Consider the following 6,302-nt stretch of genomic DNA (forward strand, 5'->3'; position numbering starts at 1 on the left):
GCATGTATCATTTTGTTCCATACTAAGCGCAAATTACATAACATCGCGAAAAACCAAAGCCGAGTAACAGGCAAATTTAAAAAAAAAAAGTAGCAGTCGTGCTCTTCATAACCTTTTTTCAATGTACCGCCTCAACAGTCGGGCCGACGCATTGCCGTGGTTTACTAGCCGACTAAGTAGGCTGCCGACCATTTTCCGAACGTCGGCCACAGGTAAATGGTCGGCCAAGGATGCTTGGGGAGGTGCTCGACGATGGCGGGCCTGCGCGTTTACGTGAATGGGCTTTCGGCACGCCGATCCGTGCTGTACGTTGGGCGGAATGACGTTGATAATGGCGACGACCTGCGGGAGATCGCAAGCACCGTCAAGGTAAGTATAAATTGCGCAAAATTATCTCGCATTTTGCTTATTTATAAGTGCTGTGTCGCTTATCTCTCCCCACGTGCTTCTAGGACCTCGTGCAGCAGCAGCTCGTGGCATGGACGCTCCTCGTGTTCAAAAAAAAAAAGAAAAATCTGCCACGGCTATGGAGACCTCCACGAAAACATCCGCCGTCGGCAACTAACCGCTGCCTGACTGCTATGCTGAGGCGCACGTCTGCCGTGCGCATTCTCAACCCTGATTGTGATACAAGAACGCAGATTTCTTTGTCGAAAGTTTTGTAATATGTTGCGCATTCATCAAATCGCTATGTTCATAATGCAACTTTTTTCTACTCGTTTACAGCACCGTTTCCTGTATGCTGCGAAGATGCCGAGGATTTTCTTTGTACGCAGCAGCCCATGTAAGGGATCGCGGCAACCCTCGTAAATGTCTACAGTGGAAGCATCGCTACAGCATCCAGGGCAGCATATAACCAGGCACGAAGAGTCGGACACGACTGAACGCCTGAACTGAACTGAACTGTGTACGACGTAGTGCACCACTGTTGACGGTGCACGGCAAAAGGCCACGGACGAGTGCAGAGCGTTGTGTTCGCCACGCCGTCACGTCGCTGCGCATCCAAACGGCCCTTTTCAGGGCCGCCCCAATGTTTCCTGGCAGACCGCAGACCTGAACATCCCGTACTCCTCTTCCCTCTCTACGTTGCATATGGCTTCGTATCAATCGTCGCGGCGACCAAAATAACTTGCGCGCTAGGCCTCTTTACCAGGCTATACGTAAATACACGCATGCATAATCGTGTCAAATTGATTTAATAAAGTGCTACAGTGCTTATTACCTGCTTCCCTCATGCATTCTTCCGAGTCTTCGTGCAGCAGCTGCAGAACACGTGGCAAGCGTCACTCTGCTGCCGCGACGAACGCTAACTAAGCCCATACAACAGGGTTAACAGCTAGAGTATTCTCAGTGTGGTGCGGCTTTGTTCAGCGATGTTAATGGAAGTATCGACATTTTATATAACAACTGCATAATCATCTTGAATGTTGCTTCATAAAGTACTGTACTGCTTGATTCTCACTTACCTCGTGCATTCCACAGCTGCTGGAGCTAGCACGTGGCCAGCGTCGTTCTTTCCAGTGCTGCAGTGACGACAAACTATAGGCCTCGCGATAGGCTACAATATACACCGCGGCTTTGTGCCGCTGTGTATTTTTCTTTATAAATGCATCACATTTCGAAGGTTATAGTCGCCATCCAAGGATCACTTAACTCGAGAGCACGGCAAAAGGCAGAAGTGTACGCACCTGGATTCGATGCTGTGTACAACACCGTGTTCTTTTTTTTTTTTTTTTACGAAAGCATCCTACGCGCTATTCGTCCTAGACAAGGTTCAAGTGCAGTGTGCCTTTGTATAGTAACCATGTATGGGGTGAGGGGCTGTCATGTTTTCAGTTCACTTTTGTAGACTGTTTCTTAAATAAAAATTGTCATTGGTCTCTGTGTCTGTCACTGTGTCTAAAGAGCTGCTCTAGCCGAACCACGTACCGATGGGTTGCACCTCGGCAGTATGGCTTTGTTCCAAGTTTAACAAAACAGTTGAGGCCAAATCAAAATCAGAAATGACCATTTCCAACTTGGATATTGGCCCCCAGTCAACAATTTGGAGTCCAATTCAATGGCAACAGTTCAGCTCTGTGCCAACATTTCGTACATTAAGGGAGTCGAAATTATGGAAATGGCATGCAAAATTTGTGAACATCAAACATGATTCACATTAAGTAATGCCGAAAGTTGGGCGAGTTGGTTAACATTCATGATGGAAAATAGCGCGAAAGTACACGAAGGACGGAAGGAAGTAAGACCGTCCTTCGTGTACTTTCGCGCTATTTTCCATCATGATTCACATCCAATTAACATGCAATGCTAATATAAAAGTTCAATATTCTATCAGGGAACTCTATGAAATCTGCTAGAGCATAGAGCACACGTTCGTAGATATATTTTCTTGAATTACCAGCACTCGCAAAGGTATTGGAAATAATTGAATCAAGTCCCATTCAGGGAATCAGATGAACAGTAACAAAAACAATCATCCTTTAAATATTTTGTTTAGTACCTCAATGAAAAGAGTATTAGGTACACTTTTGCTGAATTTGTACATAAAAGACATAATTCATATTGACAACAGTGTTCAGCTCATCATGTATGCTGATAATAGTGTGTTTATTACTGGCATTTTTTTTCCTTCATTTCTTAAGACTTCAAAGTAACAAGCATACCCCACAACTGATAATAAGCTATATTACGAGGGGCATATGTCATATTTTTTCTTTTCTTAAGAAAGGTGCATTTGTGAAGAACTAAGTAGAGGTTTTTGACATGAATTTCTAGATTGGGACCACTCAAATAAAAGTGCATATAAAAACCACAAGAATTGCAAACTTTCACAGTAACTAAAAAGTGGCAAAGTGTCAGATGCGACCAGGATTATAGCACGGTGCCATTGTGAACAATTTCGTTTACATCAGGCATAGCGCAGTGCCAGCAAAAGCCTTGAGAACTGGCCAATGTGCTGTATTCCAGTTCATATTTTTTATGCTTCCAAAAACTCTTCATGAGGACTGTTGAAAGCTTTGAACATGCACAAGACAACTGCAATTACATCGGCCACAGTGGCAAATAATAAAGTAAATGCGAACCAGCTAGAATGTTTGACTGAGCGTTCATATGCAAATATGGGCGTAGAAATGCCATTTGAGAAGTAAGCATGCTAATAGTGAAAGGACAACTCGAACACACAGAAGAGAACTGAAGTTACAAAAACAAACGAGCAGTCATAATTGAGGCCTTCAACAACTACGCTGTAAAAGACAAATTTTGCAGAGGAACAAGTGCATAATTAAGCCTGCCGCACAAATGAAATAAGCATACCCCTCGATCAATTATAGAAATCGCTTGTGTACAAAAAGTGGGAAACACTGAAGTCATCTTGCTTTGAGCAACTAATTTCAGATATTATAAATCTTGTTTTGAAAGCTGGTGTTGATCTAAAGAGCGTAAAGCAAAAAAAAAAAACCCGACATGCCAACATTTTCATTTTCCAGTCTTTAAGGCTTGAAAGCTACTACTCGGTTTGTCAAAATCAATGTTTTTTGCCAGCTCACTTACGAGAGATGATAATCTGAAAGCGTGCACTGACCCATCATAGGTCCTCTTCCTCACAGGACACAACCTCCTCCTCTCACAGGATACAACAGACACTCATATATTAGGAATAGTTGCAGGCTGGGGAGAGGCTCTAGAAAATTCAGTCTGGGGAACTCCAATACTGCCCAACTGTTGGCCTCTTCGAGTCCAATGCTTTCCACTTTAATTTGAGGTCTCTCCTCAGCCAAGGCATTTCAATGAAATGTGTTCTATCAGACAGCTTGTCGTAGAAGGATGTAAGCTTCGGAATACATACTTTAAGGCTTGAGAGGTCCCTCAGTAGAATAAAGAAATCTCTTCACTTCAAGAGGACAGGCTTCTAAAATCGCTTTTGATTTAATGCACAGCTCGGCATAAAATCTACCAGTGCAGTCAAACATCACCCCTTTTATTTTCTTCCTGCAATGAAAACCCTGAACCTCAGACACATTCCCCTAGCATACTCTTTTTGAACTTCTGGCGCCTGTCTACTGATATTCTGAGCTCATTTGATTTTATGAATTTCTGCTCAATAGCCTTGCACACTGTGGCCACACATCATCTTTGAGAAAGAGCTTTAAATCATCCATCTTTGCCACCACTTTGTCAAGGTATAGGTGCTTTGTCTGCAAATGAAATTGTGCAGCATTTACTACTTCAGATACTGCATGCTATAGGTGTGCAAGCAACATAGAAAAGCAATGGCACAGACTACTGTAGCCTCCATGTAAATAAAAAAGGTACCAATGAGCAGTGATGCCTTGCTAACAGAATACAATAACTCTCAAAGTGGTCTTCAGCAGCGGAGTGATAGTGGGGGTCGTCAGGTTTGATTTCATGATGGACTGACTTGTATCTCTCATTTTAACAATAACCTTCTCTTACAGCAACAAAAGAGAGAAAGCATTCTCTTGAGGAAAAGAACTTAAGGCCCACAGTGTTGCAGCATGTGAATTGCCTTGCATATATTTCTCTAACTGCACTTCCTAAAAAAGCATCCGTGCCTACTCATTTCTCTTTGCATTACCACCCTCTCACCCCCCCATTGCCAGCCACACTTTCCTGAGCACTGCACCCAGTGCAGTCCTCACACCCCTATAGGGTCAGCAAGGTTTCTAACCCCTCCTTTATGCTAAGAAAATGCCTTTTTATATCCTGAAAAGCAATCCCACAATGTCTGGACAGCCCGAAATTAAGCAAATACTCGTTTTACTCATCTCTGCACCTTAGTAATGTATAAGAAAGCTTTTTTTTTTTTTTTGCTGTTGACATATGAGTTGCATAAAAGGTGGCATATGCCCAGAAAATTTTGTTAAAAATTGGCTATAGTGCATGCTACCTTTCTCTTTCATAAGTATTTTGCAAACTGAAGTGGTGGACCACATCAACTTATTCTTCATTGCATTATGCCATCATTGTGCAATTAAAAAAGTGTCCACTTAGATATATTCACAAGTGTTTGATAAATAATTGTCTTTAAACTCTGAGGTTGTGTGAAAGAGATACTAAATGGAAGGAAAAATAGTGTAGCACATATATAACTTTATATGTGTTTGTAAGTGTAAGGTATAGCCAAATAAGAATGTAAAGAATTTCTGGACTGCAAGCAATCAATGTAACGAATGACAAACATTTACTCAAGGCAATGAATGTTATTAAAGCATTTCAATGTCTTTATGAACAAAAATAAATGCAGTGTTTGAATATATAACAAACAAATTTGTGATGGCAGTCAGCAGTCTGTTTCAGGCTACAGGTCCAGTTAAAAATCACAATTGACACATATGACGGATGCAAAACTTGTTGCTGTGAAAGAAATGCAGAAGACGTAAGATGCTGTTTATTAAATATTAGACATGCGAAGGCATGACAAGCTGAAATGGTCCATGCATTGCATTAGAACAAGCACTAAGTCATTAAAATATGCATGCATCACATGGATCTCAATTTGACAGCAAACATATGCTGACACAAAACATACGATGCCATTACTCTTCATGTGATATACGCTGCAATATTTTCATGTTTTTTAAAGGCTACGCACAGTTCTGTACTACTTAAAAAGTATACATCTTATAATGCTCCTATAGTTACCCATATATAACATGACCTCCTTAGTAACAATGTACAACATTTCTTCTTGTTAGCCTGAAATCCTGAGGCTGAATGTTCTGAAATCTGGTTGTATTAATTGCGACTTTATGGGGATTTGCTTTATTAAACTTAATCTAAAACAAGCCCTGATCAATGTAAAATGACTTACATAGTTTTATAATAATCATAGCCCAAATGAGAATAGGATATTCTTAGGCACCTAATTGTTTTTAACAACAGGGTAACCAAAACAGTGAGAGGTCATCCTTTAATACTACAGCTTATATAGATTTTTTTTCCTAATCAGCATATCACTCCCAGCATCACAATTCTCACCTAAAAAATTTGTAGAGTCGAATGACCTAGTACGTATCTCTATTCCCTTTGTCCTCAAAACTTTTTTTTTTTGCCCCCTACAGTCATCGACTAGCTAGCTATTGCAGCTAGGATGTGCTTATAATAGCGCCGGCGCCGCGGTGTTGCCGGCCGGCATCATATGCATTCGCGGGCGCATTAGTTTGGAGTGAGGAAATTAGGCCCTTTTTAGCCAATAAGAGCGGTCACCGAGCGCATTTCTGGTTAAAACAATTCATAATGAACTGTTTCGCTTAGAAAAAGACCGAATTATATTGGGACGC

At 41.4% G+C, this 6,302-nt stretch overlaps 1 long non-coding RNA gene across 1 annotated transcript; it reads left to right on the top strand.

Moving 5' to 3' along the window:
- The first annotated feature begins 245 nt into the window (after positions 1–245).
- Positions 246–788, top strand: LOC146174572 (uncharacterized). The gene is made up of 3 exons (XR_014702339.1): positions 246–369; positions 453–557; positions 777–788. It is a non-coding gene; the product is annotated as an uncharacterized LOC146174572 (long non-coding RNA).
- Positions 789–6,302: the final 5,514 nt, after the last annotated feature.

The sequence above is a fragment of the Amblyomma maculatum genome, chromosome 11 (assembly GCF_055883805.1).
Source record: "Amblyomma maculatum isolate TAMU_Amacu chromosome 11, ASM5588380v1, whole genome shotgun sequence".
In the NCBI taxonomy this organism is placed as follows: domain Eukaryota; kingdom Metazoa; phylum Arthropoda; class Arachnida; order Ixodida; family Ixodidae; genus Amblyomma; species Amblyomma maculatum.